The sequence below is a fragment of the Onychomys torridus genome, chromosome 21 (assembly GCF_903995425.1).
Source record: "Onychomys torridus chromosome 21, mOncTor1.1, whole genome shotgun sequence".
In the NCBI taxonomy this organism is placed as follows: domain Eukaryota; kingdom Metazoa; phylum Chordata; class Mammalia; order Rodentia; family Cricetidae; genus Onychomys; species Onychomys torridus.
This window is the reverse complement of record NC_050463.1, coordinates 4,343,666-4,362,329: the sequence shown is the minus strand read 5'-3', so window position 1 is coordinate 4,362,329 and position 18,664 is coordinate 4,343,666. Positions and strand designations below refer to the sequence as shown.

Sequence of the window (18,664 nt, the reverse complement as noted above, 5' to 3'; positions counted from 1 at the left end):
CAAATGGGCCTTTACAGGAAAACCAACCCAACATGTTCACTCAGACTTACTGAGCACAACTCATGTTTTCCTGCCCAGATGTGCTAAACTGTTGACAGCATTCCCACAGCAGAGTCAGATCTTAACGTGTTGAGCTTGCAGTGGGGCTGTGGCATTTCCCAAAGACTCGTTTCTAGGCTGTATTCAACACTGGTTGGAAGACACCTCCCCTTATCTTTGGTCACAAACATTTTATCAGTGAATATCTGCATAAGCATTTGCAGCTTCAGAATTTTAGATGGGTGTTTCCAGGTGCAATTTTTATAGTGCTTCTATTATTCATATTAATTACTCAGCTTGGATGTGGGAATGTACACATAGGCATCTAACTCTGAAAATTAAAGCGTTATAATTTTTCCCCTGTGCTATTTTATAAAGTCTTGAAAACCTTTAAAAAAAAAAAAGAGTAGAAATATATGTACAGTGTGTTCCAACAAAAAATAATCTCAACTTTGTATCAATATATACAATTTATATATAATATACAAAAATCCAATCTAATATAAAATATTTAAAACTAGTAGTTGCTTTTTAAAAGTAGATTCAATAATCTACCTTTTTATCTTATCATATCCATATTCTTTTGTTTTTCTTTTCATAGTATATTTAATAATCCACCCTTTTATCCTATCATTTCTTTCTCTCTTTTTCTTTTTCAGAGTAGATTTAACTAACTATCTACCTCTTATCTTATTTCTATATCCCCCCTTTTTTTTTCTTTTTTTCAAGCAGGAATCCTGAATCTAATCTCCTTTGTTTAGCTTTTTTCCTGACTATTACCAATAAGAACTTGTAATCAAATACCCTAAACAATGACAAATATCCAAAACTCATTGAACAACCAAAACCGCCCACCCCCACCTCTTGGGAATGTGGTTGTCATGTTCTTAAATGTACTTCCTGCTGTCTGGGGTGAATGTGGAAGACCTGCTCCCACTTGTACCCCAGGGTACTCTTGAGGAGAGAGAAATGAGAAATATTTAGATAGAAATATAGAGGGGATAGAGACAGATAGACACAGGATAGCTCGGGAGGGCCTTGATCACTATCCACCAGCCCCTTCTGTCTCTTCAAAAGGGTTATTTATAGGAGTGCCAAGGGGTGGAACAAAGACCCCCCCCCCAAGCTCAGTCCAGTGTAGACCCTTCCAATCATCTAGTAACCACGCACATGGTTAAGCAATCCTCTAATGCAGCTCTGCTGAGTAAAGCAAGCTCAGATCTCACTAGGAAACCTTTGTGGGCCTCCACAGGTGAAGGCATCTTTAGGGGATCCTGAACAGAAAATTTTGGGTTAATTGTTAAGTTCTGGGAGAGATAGCTGTATCATTTGGTGTCCAGTCTCTGCATAATGGAAAAGTGCAGGGCTTGTCTCAAGTCCTGGCTTGAGTAGTTTATGAAGCTGGATCATCTCAGCTAGCCATCTTGAAATTGTCCTTAGCAGTTTGTAGTCCAAAACCAATCTTTGGATGGTGTGTATCATCTTAATGGTATTATCATAGTCCATGTATTGTTGTGGGGCTCCATCATCCTTTTGGAGATTTCAAGGGTTGCTGTTATTAGGCATGGTCATAGTTCACTGCAGAAAATCTTTTTCATGGGACATTTTTTTTTTTTCTGGATGATTAATCTTTTTTTCTTCAGATGTCTCATTTGTCCAGTGTTCTTCAGATTCCTTAGCCTTCATTCTCCTAAAAGACAAAACCAAAACCCTTCCCAACCCCAACTTTGGGGAGGTTCCCTTTTGGCAAGTTATATCTAATCAAATAAAAAAGCATTTGTTAGTGGTATAGGTTAGTTTGAAATTGGATGGTCATGCTGGTTGATGACCTATCACCTCTTCTAATTAAGAGGTCTCTCTTGTTCAAACTGAACCTTTATCAATTTTGTTAATATCCATAGCTTTTCTTCTGTAGAAACAAAAGCAAAATTTCATCCCCAATGTATCACATATCCTGATTTCCATTCTTAGCTCAGCATATCTTTAAAGTATACAGGCTGATGTAATTCTGTAGTTTTTTTCTATTATCCATTATCTCTCTATAGCTGTTGTTCCTTATTCATTAGCACTGAGAAAATTCAAAGTTAATAAAGCATTATGTAATCTATTTCTGGGGGTTTTGTTACCCCTTTCTATTTATTTATTTATTTATTTATTTATTTATTTATTTATTTTATGATTTTAACTTTCTCTTTAAATAAGACAATTGGGGGGAAGGGGATCACTCTTGAAACACAATAACACTTATTTTGGCAAGATAGTATCCAAAATCTAAAGTACAAGGTATTATATCCAAATTAAAAGGCATTGAAAAATAAACCATAATATTGGGGGGGGGACACATCGAACACAAGATACAGTATGTCTAAACATCTTGAAATTATAATTTAAGGGTAAAAGCTGAACAATTATGCTGTTTTAGCTAGGAATTAAGTACACCTTTTCCTGTTCTCCCAAATAGAATCAGAGTTTATGATTTAATCACACCTCAAAGCTTTTTCTCTCATTACAAAGCAACCACTAAATACACACCAAATACTTATTTGTTAATTATTTCCCTGGATCATAAATGTGCAAAGCACATGACTCCAAAGACTACAATTTGGGGTGAGTGTACACAAACTGAAAAACCACAACTCCAAATTTCAAAATTTGCTCTTAAAACCATAGGACACACAGGTTGTTTTTACTTCTCATGAAGATGTCACACTGTTATTTATTCATTTGTCTCCCTTAGAATGACAAGAATTATCAGTTGCCAGTCTGAACAGATGAGGACTGGAAATACAACTTTTAAAATATCCCATTTCTTAATGGCTGAGTAAGGTCATTACAATGGTTTGCATTCTGTAAGTTTCAGCACCTGCAATCAACCAGGCTCAAGGACCTAATGGTGTAACATCCTATAAGTAGCCAATTACTTCAGTATAAGCCATTCAGAGCCCAAAGTCTGAAGAATGACCACAATCAAATCTTTATTTTTTAGTAACTGTATAAGTGTGATCCAAATGTGTCCACCACTGGTTTTTCCAAAAGAAACATGCTATAAATAAGCAAACTACAACTGCTCACTGATAAGTATGGACTTCCTAGATGTCTTGTTGGCATAGACCACTCACAGTAATAGCTTTTTAGTATCAAGTGTAGCATGATGTTAAGTCATTTGAGCTTTTATACATACATGTTGCACTTCTGGCTGATAATGAAGAAAATTTTGCAGCATTACACTGTTAAGCTAAGTTGCATCCATCCTTTTAAATGGCATCAATATCAATGTCGTCATCCTTGTTGTCAGACTTCACAGTTTCAACTTTTGGTTCACTGGCAGTCTTTGAATATACCACCTCAATATTTTCATCTTCATCTTCTTCTTCACCACCAGAAGATTCTTCCTCTGCTTCCTTCAACCATTTAATGAATGGTTCTGCTTTGACACAAATCTCTTTGGCAAGTTCTTTTGAGACATGTTTCTTAGAGGCCTTTTCCGACCAGCTGATGATGACCTCCTCTTCTAAAAGGTCTGTATCATATATCTGGTCTGACATGCTGCGGTTGACATTGACAGACATTTTGGCTTATTAGTGACTTTATCGATAAGATGAACAGATCTTTGATTGCAACTTTTTGGTATCTTCTGTCTGGAGAAGAAGGGATGACATAAATGACTGCAAGAGTTCTCAGTCTCTGACATGAAAAAATTTTCGCCCCTGAGGCATATCCTTTAGAGTTTGATTTGATCTTTCTCTGACTGCTTGGCCTGTAGGATTGTGTGGTATACCTGTAATATACTTTATATTCTAATAAGCAAAAAAAGTTTCATTTTACCAGAGACATGCAGGAGTATTGTCAGTCTTAATTTGTACATAACTTCTAGGAAATGCATGATTACAGAATCAGCCTTTTCAGAACTCAGAGCAGTTGCCTATTGGAATCCTGAATACATACCAATGATGTGGACATATGTAAATTTTCCATATTCTACATAATGAAACACATCCATCTGCCAGATTTCATTCCATTGAGTACCCTTTGGGTTACTTCTTGCAGGTAGTGGAGTTTGATTGTATAAAGAAAGGACATTTCCTTATAATTTACTTGGCTTGTTACCAGGTTACGAAATGACCCTTTTTCAAAGCCTTATACTACTGACATGATGGTTTTTTTAAAATGAAATTCTGAGGCCTCCAGAACATTTCCTATCAATAGTTGATCATTACCTGTGCTAGAGGGCCTGGCAGACTCATATGAGAGTCAGTAACTATGTTGAGAGGTTCCGTAAAATCCATTAATACCATCAGAATGGCATTCACCGCAGGCAGCCGCCAGGAAAAGCAAGATGTGAGAGTACAGGTAACGCCATGTAGATTAATAGAAATGGACTGAATTAAGTTATACAAGCTAGTTAATAATGAGCTTGAGCCATAGGCCATACAGTTTGTAATTAGTATAAGCCTCCATGTGTTTACTTGGGATGGAGTAGCTGTGGAACTGGGCAGGACACAGAAAAACTTCTGTGTCCAGCACCTGGTCTTCCCTTTGCCAGGAATGGTCAATTCTCATGTATCCCTTATTTCCTTTCTGTCATTGAATGAGGAAGTTCTGCTCTAACCACTTTAAAAACTGCAACCCAAAAGCTCAGAGTAGTGGATTGTGCCTATAATACTAACACTGGGAAATGAAAGGCATCATGATGTAGTTAATTTTTTTTTAAAAGATCTAGTACAATGCTATCTAGATTACAAATGGCAGTTACGTTCAGCTGGGGCTGTAGGATATTCTTTTTCAATGATAATAATAACCTGCAGTCTTAGTATTGGGTCTAGAGGTTGTGGGTCCAAGTGAGGGTTTGTGAGACTTCCTTGCATGAAACCATGAGATAAAAAGCCTTGGTTCTATTATGAGGTAATAATACGTTGAGATACTGAAGCGTTGAAGCTGCATGTAGGAAGTAGAAGTAGCTAAAGAAAGAGATGTGTGAGAAATTGCAGTGAGAAAGAGCTATGTAATACCTTTGAAACTGAAGCCCTAGGTGTCCGACAGAAAGCTACAGGACATGGTGTTTGCCCTAGAGGATTTCAAATTGTCTTCATCTAATATTTCCATAGTCCTTTGAAAGGGAAATGTATATTCTGGACAATTGTGTATTGGATAGATATAATTTGTGTCTGATACTACAAGATGTCACACTCAAGAGATCGCATTGAGTGTCAGAAGAACCTTTAGACAGTCAAACAGTTTAGGTACTGTTACATAATATGGGAATCTTCGAAATTAGACTAAATATATTTTGCATGATGGATTTACTGTGAGCCTATCATGACCTGTGTCAAAATGTGGCTTGAATAAAACATGCTGTATTTGAGCATTTGTATTTGGTGTGTGGTCTTCATTGGTGACTTATGTAACCCTGGGGAGGAGGAGCCTTTCTGGAAGAATATAGTCTCTGGCTTTGAGTGTTTATACCCTCACCACACTTCTTTGTGTGGTTGACACTGAGCAGCTCTCATGTAGCCTTCTCATGTAGCCACACCATTATCACTATTACAGACTCCATTTCTAAATAATGTAAGGTAAAACAGAAGCAATTGATTTTCCTTGCTAATTTCTTTTTATTGCCCAATACATTTATGTTTTAAATTTTGACTGATCAAATTAGGTCTTTGTACATGTCAAGCATTTGCTCTTTTGCTGGACTCTACCCACATCATGACTTTTGAACTTTGATAGAGAGTGTCATTTTTCACATCAAGAATGCATACATTTATGAAATTAATAGTGATCTTCTGAATCACTGAGTTTCAAGTGTGTAACATTGTCCCTACCTTTATGTATGTTTTTTACATTTTTTTAAATATATTAAATGTCTGAATCTTTTGCCTATATATATGGATGTATACAACTTATCTGCCTGGTATTTACTGAAGTCAGAAAGAGTTGGATTTTCTTGACTTGATGATAGGGATAGTTGCTAACCTCCAGTGAGCTGAGAATTGATCTAGAACTTCTTCAAAAGCAACAGGTGATCTTATCTGTTGATCCATCTGTATGTACTCCCTCTCTTTTGGTGTTTGTTTTACTGTTTTAGGATCAGCATTCACTTTACTAATTTTCTTGAGTACTCATTGATCTGTCAGACAGAAACTTAATAAAAATGTTTTGCTTCCTGGGAATTATTAGCCTTACAGTTCAATAGGGGTCACTCCAGCTTCTGATAGACAAATATAGAACTGACGTGAATGTTTAACTCCAGGGAGAAATTTTGAGTGAGGCCTGAGTGCTTTCTATTTTTGTTTTGTTTTGTTTGTTAGAGACAGGGTCTCACTATGTACCTTTGGCTGTCCTGGCAATCTCTACCTAGACCAGGCGGGCTTGGAAATCACAGGGTTTCACCTGTCTCCGCCTCCCGAGGGTTGGGATTAGAGTTGTGCACCACCACACCCTTATTGTCCATCCTTTCTTGAAGTTAATAATTTTGATAAAATTCTGCTGATGTATACTAAATAGTGTTACTCTGTTTGCATGCCTTTCTCTATATATTACTGGGCATTTCTCCTGCTGTGCTGTATTCTATTCTGTGGACACAGGAATGGAAGGTGTCATTCTCTTTTGATGTTTCATTTTAAAATAATTTGGTGACTGCATTTGATATTTAATGACCCATGTCATAGACTGTCTAGAGTGCACAGAATTATGTAAATATATTCTCAATCATGTGGATCCCAGGAATGGATATTAGGTAGAAAAACAGCAAGTGTCTTTACCATCAGAATCATCTCACTGGCCCCCAGGTGTTGTATTTGTGTGTACTCTTTGTGTGAATGTGCATATGGGGAGGTCACAGGTAAAAGTTGGGCATTCCATAAATTGATAATTATAATCCAAGTTGACTTTATGGGTTATTGGGCATGGCAAGGCAACTCCAGACTCTAGAGTTCCCCAAGATGTGCCAACAGAGACGCTAAGAGCAGGGGAGTCATGGTGGCTTTTCTGTGAATGACCAAATAGACAAAATATTTGCTGACCTGAAGACCAGACAGTGTCTGGTTTCTGTGTGCTGTAAGTAGACAGGACCTTGAGTCATTAAAGCATAATCTGTGTCTTTCATTGATGCAACAAATCACATCCCCATAAGTTCATGGTGATTTTATTCACACACTGCTTTAATTTTCCTATTTGTGATTCTGGCCATATACACTTGACCCCTTTTGCAGTTTGTTTTGCCTGAGATCAAGTTCAAATATCAAGAAGCTGAATATTTCCCTCCTGAAGAGTCCAACCTGGATGCCAAGATTTGATGAACATCAATATATGATCTGGAATACCTTCAAGCCTCATAAAATAATTCTATCTTTGGATTTTTTTTCCTTCCTAAATATTTAAATCTCTGAGGAACAGTTTCAGCACCTGGTGTATTCAAACACTAGTTCTGAGTCAGGTCAGCTCCTGTCCTGAGTCTGGGACTATATTCTAAGTGGCCCAGTGAAAAGGTTCCTAGTTTCTCCCTGGCACAGAGTGGTTGGTCATGAAGCCCTTGCCTACTCCAGATTTCAGAATTTGCCAAAGATGCCTTTCTGCTAAAGGAGGTTTTGAAGGTACAGCAGGCTGTCGAGGCTAGATCTGAGGAAGAGGTGCTGAGAGGCCAAATGACAGTCTTGCTGCAGAGAACGGAGGTACTACAAGCTCTATGGAGCATGGGACATAGAGACAGACAGCAGTTGCTGTACAGAGAGGGATAGCTTGCTGGATCCAGCCTGGGTCAGGTGCCTCAGGGACATGTCCCTACTTCAGCCATCTATGACCACTGAAGGTGGGGTTTTGATTTAGGTGCAGAGGTGTGTGGTTGTGTCTTGCTATAGATGCAGCTGATGCAGGCCCAGGGCTGTTGAGTACATAGCTTAGCTTTTCAGTCTCCATCATTCACCTCTGTAAGCTAAAGCCTCTTGGACCACCTTCTATAACCTATAGGGTGCTGACCAGGACTCATCATGCACTGGGAGTCTAGCCTGGGACCTTACCAATGGTGCCCAGCTGACCCCATCACACCATGACTCCCTACACTCTCCCTGTGATTCCCATTACTCTGCAACACTTCACATGTTACAACTTCTGACATGTCACCTACATCACAGGTCTCCACCAGGGAGCGTGAGCTCACTGTGAAAGGGAAACAACCAGTGTAGAACATGGGGTGATGGCAGGAATGTGGCAGATGGGCTCAGTAGATAGTTTGACCTTTGGGCCCAAAACTCAGTTATGGCAATAAACAAGAGTACAGTGAAATATTTAAAGAATGCACAGAATGTTGTGGTTCAGGGGTAAAGCCTCTGCAAAAATAATCTCCTGTTTTTTTTCTAGAGATAATCCAAAAAGAAGGTCCCAGCCTTCTGGAATATGCAGAAGTTGTGGCAAAATTTGACATTGGTATGCTTAATGCAGATTATCAAGGGACAGACAAGGTAAACCTTTGCCATTGCAAAATACCCTGAGTGGGCCTTCTGGAGGCCCCAATTTCAAATTTGACCCAATCATTCCCTGTCTGCATCAAAACTCCCATTGTTAGTTGCTTTATTAAGTTCAATTTTTTTAAGTGCTACTGATTTATTACTACTTTATTAAGTTCAGATTTTTAAATGCTACTGAAAACAGATGATAGGTGCAGAGAGACATTCATTGTATAGTACAAAAAAAAAAAAAACCCTGCTGAATTAAATCAGTTTGTATATTTTATCCTCAGAATAGAACTGGGATATGTGTTCCGTTGAGGAAGAGATTTTGCCTTTGTTTACACAGAAGAAAAGTAGTGGATACCATCGAAATTGGTAAAGGTTGTATTTGAACAGGAGGGACCTGCTTAATAAGGAAAGGTGATAGTTCATCAGACAGGTTGGTCATTCAAACTAACTTATAAAGACTAACAAATGCCTTTCATTTGATCAGGAAAGATAAAATAAAAAAATAATATTTTTGAATGATAATTTACCAAAGTCATGCTTGCCTTACTGGCATAAAATGAAATATGGATTTTCTTGTATCACATGTCTCAATTCCATGTTATAATGTTAGAGTATAGATTGTCACATGGCTCATGCCATTTTGGACATCAGCTTTTGAGTTTTCTTCTTAAATAAAAAGGATATTTTTATTGTTTGCTGTTAAATCACAGTTAAGAGATTTAAGTTTTTTGAAGTAAATTCAAATGGCTACTACAGTTCAAACTTGTTTTCTAAATCCCTTAGAGTTGGAGTGATTTGGATCTAAGATATTTGAGCAGAACAGTGATTGCCCATGCTTCTCATCCCTGCAGAGACAGACAGATCTCTATAACTTACTAATTTTCTAAATTCTAAATGTGGTGGTGGTTCACGCCTTTAATCCCACCACCCAGGGACAAAACTCAGATACAATTGTTGTGTTTGCACAGTAGAGAAATCAGATACAGGATTCATAGGTTATTGTAATAAACTTCTAAAGAATTAGTAGAAAGGCAGCTAATTTCCAATGGGGATGGGAACAAAGCAACTTTTGAAGCTGTCATTAAGCTCTTCTTTGTGCGTATATACTGACCATTATTGAACCAGATGATACCCTAATGATGGATATCATATTTATTGGTGAATTGGTAATGAGGGATTCTTCATAAAGCAGAAAGGAGTCCACCTACATTTACTTTTTGGATTCTATTGCAAATGATTTCCATATAAGGAGAATAAATATCCTCTCTTTAACAAACAAATCTGGACATTTTATGAGACATGGAGAACCTGATAGTGAATGTCATCTATCCTTTGGTGATCTGGGCACCCCTTACAATGATGGATTGGATCTCTTCAAAAGCAGAGTCCTTAGCATGGAAGGAAAGGCATTATAGTGGAACTGGTACATATCAGAATTCCTTAGTGGCCGGGTTATGATATCAAGGAGCTCTGTGCCATCCTCACTGAGGAAATAGCTCAGTTGCTTAAAGCACTCACCCCTTCACCAAGAGAGGCAAATATTGAACAGTAGGGACCAACAGAATGGTTACATTATTTGGCTAAGGCATGGTTTACTGATGGCTCATCAGCTGCTGGTGGATCCCAAACTAATGGAAACTGTCAGCCTCTAGACTTGGGATGAAATGGCCAATACTGAGGAAGGCACCACAAAATCAGTGAACCACAATTGGCTGGAAGACAAACAGCTGAGGAAGGCAAAAGGAGTATCTTCTCCAATTCATGGTTCATGTGCAGTGGTATAGCTTTATTGTAATCAAAATAGAAAACCACTAACTTGCAGATAAATGACAAAAATATCAGGTTATGTGAGGCATAAAGGGAAATGGCAACACTCAGCAAAACTCAGCAAAGACATAAAATTTTGTATCTCATATGGGCAAGACAGACAAAACATCTGAAAATAATGAAATAGTGGGCAAATTGGCATCATGTTTAATTAAGACTAGAATATGAAAATTTGCCAGGGAACAAATTCAGAATAAATCAGCAAAAATGATAGATTACAGTAAAAAATAAGGAAAATGTAGAGCCAAATTAAACCAGGACAATCCTATGAGAATAACTATTATAAGGAATCCATAGTGAAGTAGTGGTTCACACATTTAATCCCAGCACTAGGGAGGCATATGCCTTTAATCTCAAAACTTAGGAGGCAGCGGCAGGCTCATAAGAATTACAGTGATTTAAATTTAAAAGCTGCTTGCAAAAGGCAGGCAGAAATTCAAAGTGAACGCTGTTGCAGAATATTCCTTTACACTGTGTGAAGACGCATCACTGAGATTGGTTTAATAAAGAGCTGAATGGCCCTTAGCTGGGCAGGAAGAAGTTAGTCAGGACTTACTGGGATAGAGAGGTTTTGAGGAAGAAGAAGGGCAGGGTTACCAGCCAGACAAGGAGGGACAAAAATATTCAAGAGGAGAGGTAAAAGCCAAGAGTCATGTGGCAACAACACGTAGATGAATAAAAGTAAGTTAATATAAGTTATAAGAGTTAGTTACAAACAAGCCTAAGCTATAGGCTGAGCTTTCATAATTAATAATAAGTCTCTATGTTGGTTTTTTGTGAGTTGGCGACCCAAGAAAAATCTGGCAATAGAATGTCCTTTGTGATCTAAAAGTAAATACACTTAAACCTTTAGTTTATGTATAAAGATAAAGGGGAATGTAGGTATATTTACCCACTAAATATCCTAAGGTATATTTAGTTTCAAAATTTCAAAAAGAATTTATTTTTAATGTAAAGATAATACTTTTTCTGTTGCCCAAAACCATTTTGCCCTAGGACAGATATAACTTGCTGAAAAGGGCACCCCACAGAGTTAGATTTGTACAGCCTGCTCTTCTCAGATTTGGCCAATATCCCAGCTTTTTGTGTCACCAGCTACAATGCCCCAATGCCAGGAGAAGCTAGTCATAGATGATTACTGTGGTAGTTTGAAAGAAAATGGCCCCCAAAGAGTGGAACCATTAAGAGTTACAGCTTTGTTGGAATAGGTGTGGTCTTGTTAGAGGAAATTCATCACTGTGGAGGCAGCCTTGAGGTCTTATATGCTCAAGATACAGTCCAGTGTCTGAGACCATTTCCTGTTCCTTATGATCAAGATTTAGACAGCACCATGTGTGCCTGAACAGTGTTATGCTTTCTACCATGATGATAATGGACTGAACTTCTGAAACTCTAAGCAACCATGTCAATTAAATGTTTTCCTTTATGTCAGGTGATGAGGTCATGGTGTCTCTTCACAGAAATAGAAGCCCTAAGTAAAACAGTTATATCACCCCTTATCATTCATTTATTATCTACAAAAGATTGGGATGTTAAGATTCAAGCCTGGGTCAAGTGGCTAAGGTGTCTAGTTAGCATATCAAAGCTGCCCCAGTCACCATGTTCTCCCATCATTTTTCAGTCCCTACCTGTTATAGCGTATGGCTGGGATACTCTGCCCTCTTCCTTGAACTCTCCAGCCCAGGGACTAGGCTGCACTTCCCCAAGAGGGTCTTCCCTATATAATTCATACATTTAGTCACACAACCCTTTTGGACCTTTGGCCTCCTGGCTGCTCCATGTGGTTCCCCTCTTTCCTTTCCTCCACTCTCCTCACATGACCCAGGTCAGTCTGTTAATGTCCACTGGGGACACTCAGATATCCCTGCCTCTGACTATGCTCTCCCACATACTTAGGATAAACTTGCTCCTCCACCATACCTAGGAGCAGTCATGACCTTTCCTGTCCTTTTTATTTTTTAAATTCAAGCATACCCAATAATACAGTTCAAAATTACAAACTTTGCTGTGTTAGTTTATTTACTATGAACATTAAGCATTCATTTAAGCATTAACTAAAGAATCAGGAGAAGGGAACATTCTCCATATAATGAATGACTAATGACTCTGGAAATTTAAACAGCATTGGCTTTGTATTTTAAGTCGTGGTTGTGATTGTTTTGTACTAGAAGTTGGGCTTGCTTTCATTTTTTTCTCCCATGAAGGGACCATTAATATTGAGTTATTCCTGCTATTAAGGGAAAAGGAAAATCATTTCTCACCGAGGGATCTTTAATACTGAGTTATTCCCAGTGTGTGTGAAAGGAGCAACAACAACAATGAAAAGAAAACAAACAAAAACATTTAAACAAAAAATCAAATGAACATACAACAAGAAAATTCTAAGTTCTGGACCATCTGAGCTAGCTCATGCTGCAGCAGGGGAGCCTTGGGGGCAGAAGTGGGTGACAGGCAGCTCATAGCCTGAGAGCTCTGAGTTCCAGGCAGATCCTATATGGGTGTGAGTCCCAAACATACATGGCTGGACTAGAAGTCAAAAGTCCTGCCCCGCCATGATGTGTACAGCAGAAATTCTCCCTCTATTAAAAACAACAATAACAACAACAACAACAAAACCAAAACAACAACAACAACAACAAAAACCTACTTAACAGGACTTTATTTTTCAGAGTCTAGTTCCAGCAGGGTTCAGGTCCAAAACAAGAGGCGTAAAGTTGTTGAGGAAAGGAGACTGACAGGATCTGAGGGTGAATCTGAGGTGATGGCTCTTGCTTTATAGCAGAAGGCTACACATTTTATACTCTACAATTGCACAAAGGAGTAAATGAGAATTGGAGGAAGGTGCTTCTGACCTGGGGTGAGCCTTGTGAGCAGGGGTTGAGGGAGTTAGCACTGACAAGTTGATAGACACCACAGACTTAGGCTAATGGAGGGGTCCCATGTTTCTCTTCTCAGAGATAAGGAGAATGGCTCCCTTTTTAGCAAGCAGGAACTTTCTCTAAACCCTTGTGGAAATGGGGGCTTTTGTTTAAATGACTGCCCTTGAGGAAAAAAACTTTCTCAGGGGTCCAGACCTTCCATTATAGAATATAGTTTAATTTATCAAAATAGTTGAAGCTTAGTGTTAGCAAAGACAAAGCTAGACAAATATTAATGTGAACATGAGTAAACCTTAGGAATTTATAAATCTTGATTATCAAACATCTTATTTGTCAAATAAACCTTATTTATCAAGCATATGTTACTCATTTAACTTTTCTTGCAGCTTGGAGTTAAATTTTGTAGGAGTAGGCAGAGTTATCATTCTATATGGTTTCACAGTGGCAGGGAATTTTTCCAAAGAATTAGTTTGTTTAAAGAGGCTTCCATTGTATATACCTTCATCCTCAGCTGAAGCCCACACAAATTTCCCAAAGGAAAAGGCATAATCGAACTCCCATGACATACAGTGAGAATCATTAAAAATGAAAATGAAAACATGCTAGAGAATTGTGATCCACAATGTTGAAATGCTGGAACTCTGTTAAGCAGCAGTGGTCCCCATGAAGTCCATGACACTTTGTTATCTCCCTTTTCATGTGCTCTCTTTGCTTTAGTTCCTGTGCATTCTAAAGTTTGTAGACCTGTAGCTCTGACTATTTTGTTACTCTGGATCTTAACAAACATTTTAATAATTGTACAAAATGCTTTGTCTCAAGTAACTGAAAAGAGCCCACATTTATTCCCACTTTTACTTTAGGGTCACAATCCCTTATCAGTGAGAGGACCCTTAATTTCTATTTAAAGGAATCTGTTCTTACCATCTCCAAGGGTCATGTGTGCCACATTGGGCACCAGTTGTGGTGGTCTCAGCAAGATGAGAGTGAAAACCCAGTGAAGATTGACTTCGGGGAGACTACTAGCAAGTGGATCATTGCCAACATATTTGAAACACCGAACAATTTGGGAAAAGTTTTCCAGGCAACTCTCAGTCCAATTCCAGGTGCAAAATAAAGGTTAAGATGTGATTACGTAGAGACTCCTTTTCAAAGTACGTGTGACCATGAGGGTGCCTTCTATACCTAAAAGGCCTAGAATCTAGTGTTCTAACTGACAAAGAGCATAGAGGTCAACAGACCACCAAGTACATGCTACATCTTCTGTCAAATGCTTAATGGACTAGGGAAGGAAGACTCTGGGATAATCATTTTGGGGAAGATTGGTGAGGTCTGCTTCTATAGCAAAAGATGGGTGAGGTCTTCTCCACAGATAGCAAAAAGTTCACCAAGTCATTAACAAAATCCACTCTCAGGGAATGCAGTTATTTGATAAGTATCTCCTCCATTGTGCAGACACTCCTGAATGATTAACTGCCTCGTTCTGTTACTGTTTCTCTGGGAGTAAAAGGACCTGCATGACCCCAATATCTAGATATTACATAATCAGCATAAATATGTGACTCCACCTTCTATTTTCCAAGTTCAGGTACAAATGAGTACCCCTAGGAAACTACATCCCTGAGCCAGAAATTATATAGTGTGCTGAGGTAGGACAGGCTCATAGGGTAAAGGAAATTGACTCAAACCAGTTGCCAAGGTGTGTACGTAACATTCTTCCTTATGAGCCTACCTGAAGTCTGCCTAAGGGCCTAGCAACAGGCACTGTCAGCGGCACTGACCATGCCAAATCAATGATGGATGCCTATATAATGTCACCAGATTGAGACACAATCGATGGGTGGTGGGAGGAGGATAAACAAGTCTGCTGTTTACCTTTTATATGACTCCTAGTGTCTGTGCCATTGACACCATGCTTTCTCGCCCCCTGCCCTGAGGGAGCCCGTAGGACCCAGCAACATCTGGTGCCCAGCATGGTTTTGGCCATTCTAGCCATCTCCAGCCTGCAATGCCATGATCCCCAAAGACCCTTACTGGCAATGGTCCTCTGGACACACAGGGGATTTGGGGGAGTATTATAGTAATCTGGGCCCCTTCTATGGATACATGAAGCACATTGTGACCTGCACAAGGTCACCTCTAAGTTTTACCAGTCCTTCCAACTTGGCCTTAAGGCACAGATGCTGGCATGCAGAACATACAAAGGAGAGACAGAGAAGCTTGTCTTTCTCTTTTCTTTAAAGAATACCCAGTCTCTCAGAGCAGATTTTATCTCATTCTAAGAAATGGTTGTAGGATTCACAGGAACTACTGGCAATCATTTGCTAAGAAACAAGATCTTAGCAGTACTACCCACACTTCCAATAAAGATGCAGCCCCATGCAGTCCCCTGCTCCATTCCCATCCCTCATGTCACCCTGGCCTTTTCAGATTCTAAGATATGGTGTTCTTATCCAGTGCCCTGGCTCCACAGGTGTTACATATGTTATCCATAACCCTGGTTCTGTTCAATTGGGTGAGCTATTGGCCCCCCTAAAGGTTCTAGTGGGGTGCCAGACTGAGCCTGTTAATATATATTTTTTTCTGACAGCCAGTATGCTGTAAAGGCATTTGTGAGCTGGCCTTTCCTTGACTCAAAGACTCATTGTCCCCCATTGCCAGCACCATACTGCTCATACAAAATGTCCTAAATCAGAAGACTAAGCATTGGTACCTGTCACATATTAGATTTCACTCCAAATTACCCAGAATATTGGCTCAAGGAAATGAGGTTACAAATACCATCATATTAACAGCCACTAAGGATCTCCTAGAGCAAGCCAGGGCTCTTCATCAGCAGTTCTATCTGTCTCCACAGAATTTGCACTGACTTCTTCCAGAATTACCAGTTTCCCTATGTAACATTTGTCCTGGGCATGTGCAACTTGTACCCTTCTTGCCCCCTTAGGACTCCTTCAACATGCAGGGGTTAATTTCCGGGGCTTGTTGCCTAACAACATCTGGCAGATGGATGTCATATATCATGCCCCCTTTGGCAATCGTAAATATGTTCATGTGATAATAGATACTTGTTCCTCCTTTGTTTATGACCTCACCCTTCTTGGGGAAGAGGCTGTCAATGCTATCAAGGCCCTTAAGTCAGCCATGGTAGTTATGGGGTTACTTTGGCACTTAAGACTGACAATGAACCTACCTATGCCTCTCAATAGTTTAATGACTTTCTGGGGTCCTGGAACATTTCCCATACAACTGTCATCCCCTACAATCCACAGGGACAAACCATTGTGGAGAGGACCAACAGAGCTCTTAAGGAGCTATTAGCAAGGACTATCTCACCATAGGCTAGGAGATGTTCATCTGGCTTTAACAGAGGTTCTTTTCCATATGAACTTTCTCACTTTTGATGACAAGGGGATCAGCCCAGTCTACAAGCACTGGGCATCTCTACCAAGGATCATGCCTCTGCCCCTGGTGAGATGGAGAGATCCTATCTCCCTCCAATGGCAGCCACCAGCCCCCATGCTGACCTGTGGGAGAGGGTATGCTTGTGTTTTTCCTCAGAGTGCCACTACACCAATATGGGTCCCAGCAAGAGATGTACACTTGGCCATAGATCAGCCTGCTTCCACCAAGGAGAAAATCACCTAGGATGGGTAATGTATATACTCCCCTTTCTTGCTCTCATTGCCCCTCTAAAAACTGAAGTTTGTCTCATTTTGTGTGATGTCTTTTGGGATGATGCACATTATTTTAGCACACTGGGAGCCATCTAAATATGTTGAAAGCCCACTGTCAGCTGTTTCTATATTATTCATTACAGCTAACACATAATATTTTACAATTAAACCAAACAAAGGCAGAGGTTGTGGCCTTTGGCTCTTTATTTTATTTTTTTTAAAGGTTTGGCATAATAGAAAAAGGCTGTTTGATAACTCCTGGATTCTCACTTATGTATTGATTGGTGGAGTGGTGCTTTTAATCTTTCTCCTTATTAAGTGTTTCCTACAGTACATCTGACAACAATGGACAGCCACTAAGGTGTTAATGGCTCTTAGACATCAAATTCATAGCCCTCCACAAGAGGTTATCCATGCCTGGTTTTCTGAAATTCAAAAGGCTACTGCCTGATCCCCCCCCCACACACACACCAGGGTGATTCCCCAGGGATGGATGCTCTTTGAGGCCTGATAGTCAATGATGGGTAAGAGCTTGTTTGGCAAGATAACCTAAGCTCAGTCCAGTTGCTGTGCCCCTCTGAGGTGGGGTCAACAAGGCTGGAGCAAAGAACTCTGACTCCCACTGAGTGCCCACATAATAAAATAAAAGGATGGATATGCAGTAGGACAGGCCCATAGGGTCTGAAGAAATTGGTTCAAACCAGTTGCTAAGGCATGTACCTAATGTACTTCCTTATGAACCAACCTGGAGTCTTCCTGAGGGCCGAGCAACAGGTGCTGTCAGAGCTCCTGATCATGCCCAGTCAATGAGGGACGACCACGCCTCATGCCTGGTTATGCCTGTCACAGGTCTAGCCTTTCCATTGTCAAGAATTAAAAAGATTTTAAAACTAATCTGTCACTTTCACTTTATTTTTGTCCTTCTGCCAGAAGGTGCCATATATCTCTGTATTATACTTCGAATTAATCAGTACATTTAATTAGCTGAGCATGAGATTTGAAAGTGCTTCTTATTATGCTTAAACTATCCAAATAATCTATATTCATGCAGTCTTCTGAATAAAGAAAGGGAAGAGGCCCTGCTTTTTTCATATTTAAAGTCAAGATCTAGGGAGCTATTGACTTTCTGCTCCACAGAATGTTTCTGTCCTCTCTGAGCTCACCTTAACAACTGTTCATGCTTTTAACCCAGAATCATTTTGGGGTTCTCAAGCTTCTACTGTGACACAAAGGCATGAGTCTACTGCTCTTCCTATAATGTGTATTTCTACAATGTGTTTGTAGATTACAAACAGTGGTAATGCTAACATATCTAAAACTTTTACCTCTTTTTATAAAGTTATAAATTATTTTGTAAGCTTCAGGCCATAGACTTTGATCCACCTCTCACAGGTTAAAGGGACTCCATATAGAAAATCCTGTTACCCACAGCCTGTTTCCCCACCTGACTATTCCTGCGGTTAGGATCTTCCCCTTTATTGGTCTTGGGACTCCCTTCCCAGAACAACCAGTATCATGGGAATAAAAGTTTCAAATGAACACCTAAGAAAAAAATTTCCCACTAAACTCCTCAACTTTATGTTCCGTCCCTAATATATATCTCTTCCAGCAGATTTCCAAGCAACAGACTGCTCTAACTGCTGCCTAAATAACTGTAGCCACAGATGGTACTACAGTATCTGGACAGTGTGTGAAACAGCCTGCTCCTCACAGATTCAGCCAACATACCAGCTTTAGGTCCTCACCTACAATAACCCAATGCCAGGAGGAGGTACTCATAAATGATAACTGT

The 18,664-nt window shown here is 39.5% G+C and overlaps 1 protein-coding gene across 2 annotated transcripts in view; it reads left to right on the top strand.

Moving 5' to 3' along the window:
• LOC118571885 (zinc finger protein 431-like) overlaps positions 1-18,664 on the top strand; it is a 47,591-nt gene that overhangs the window by 11,050 nt on the left and 17,877 nt on the right. The window lies entirely within an intron of this gene.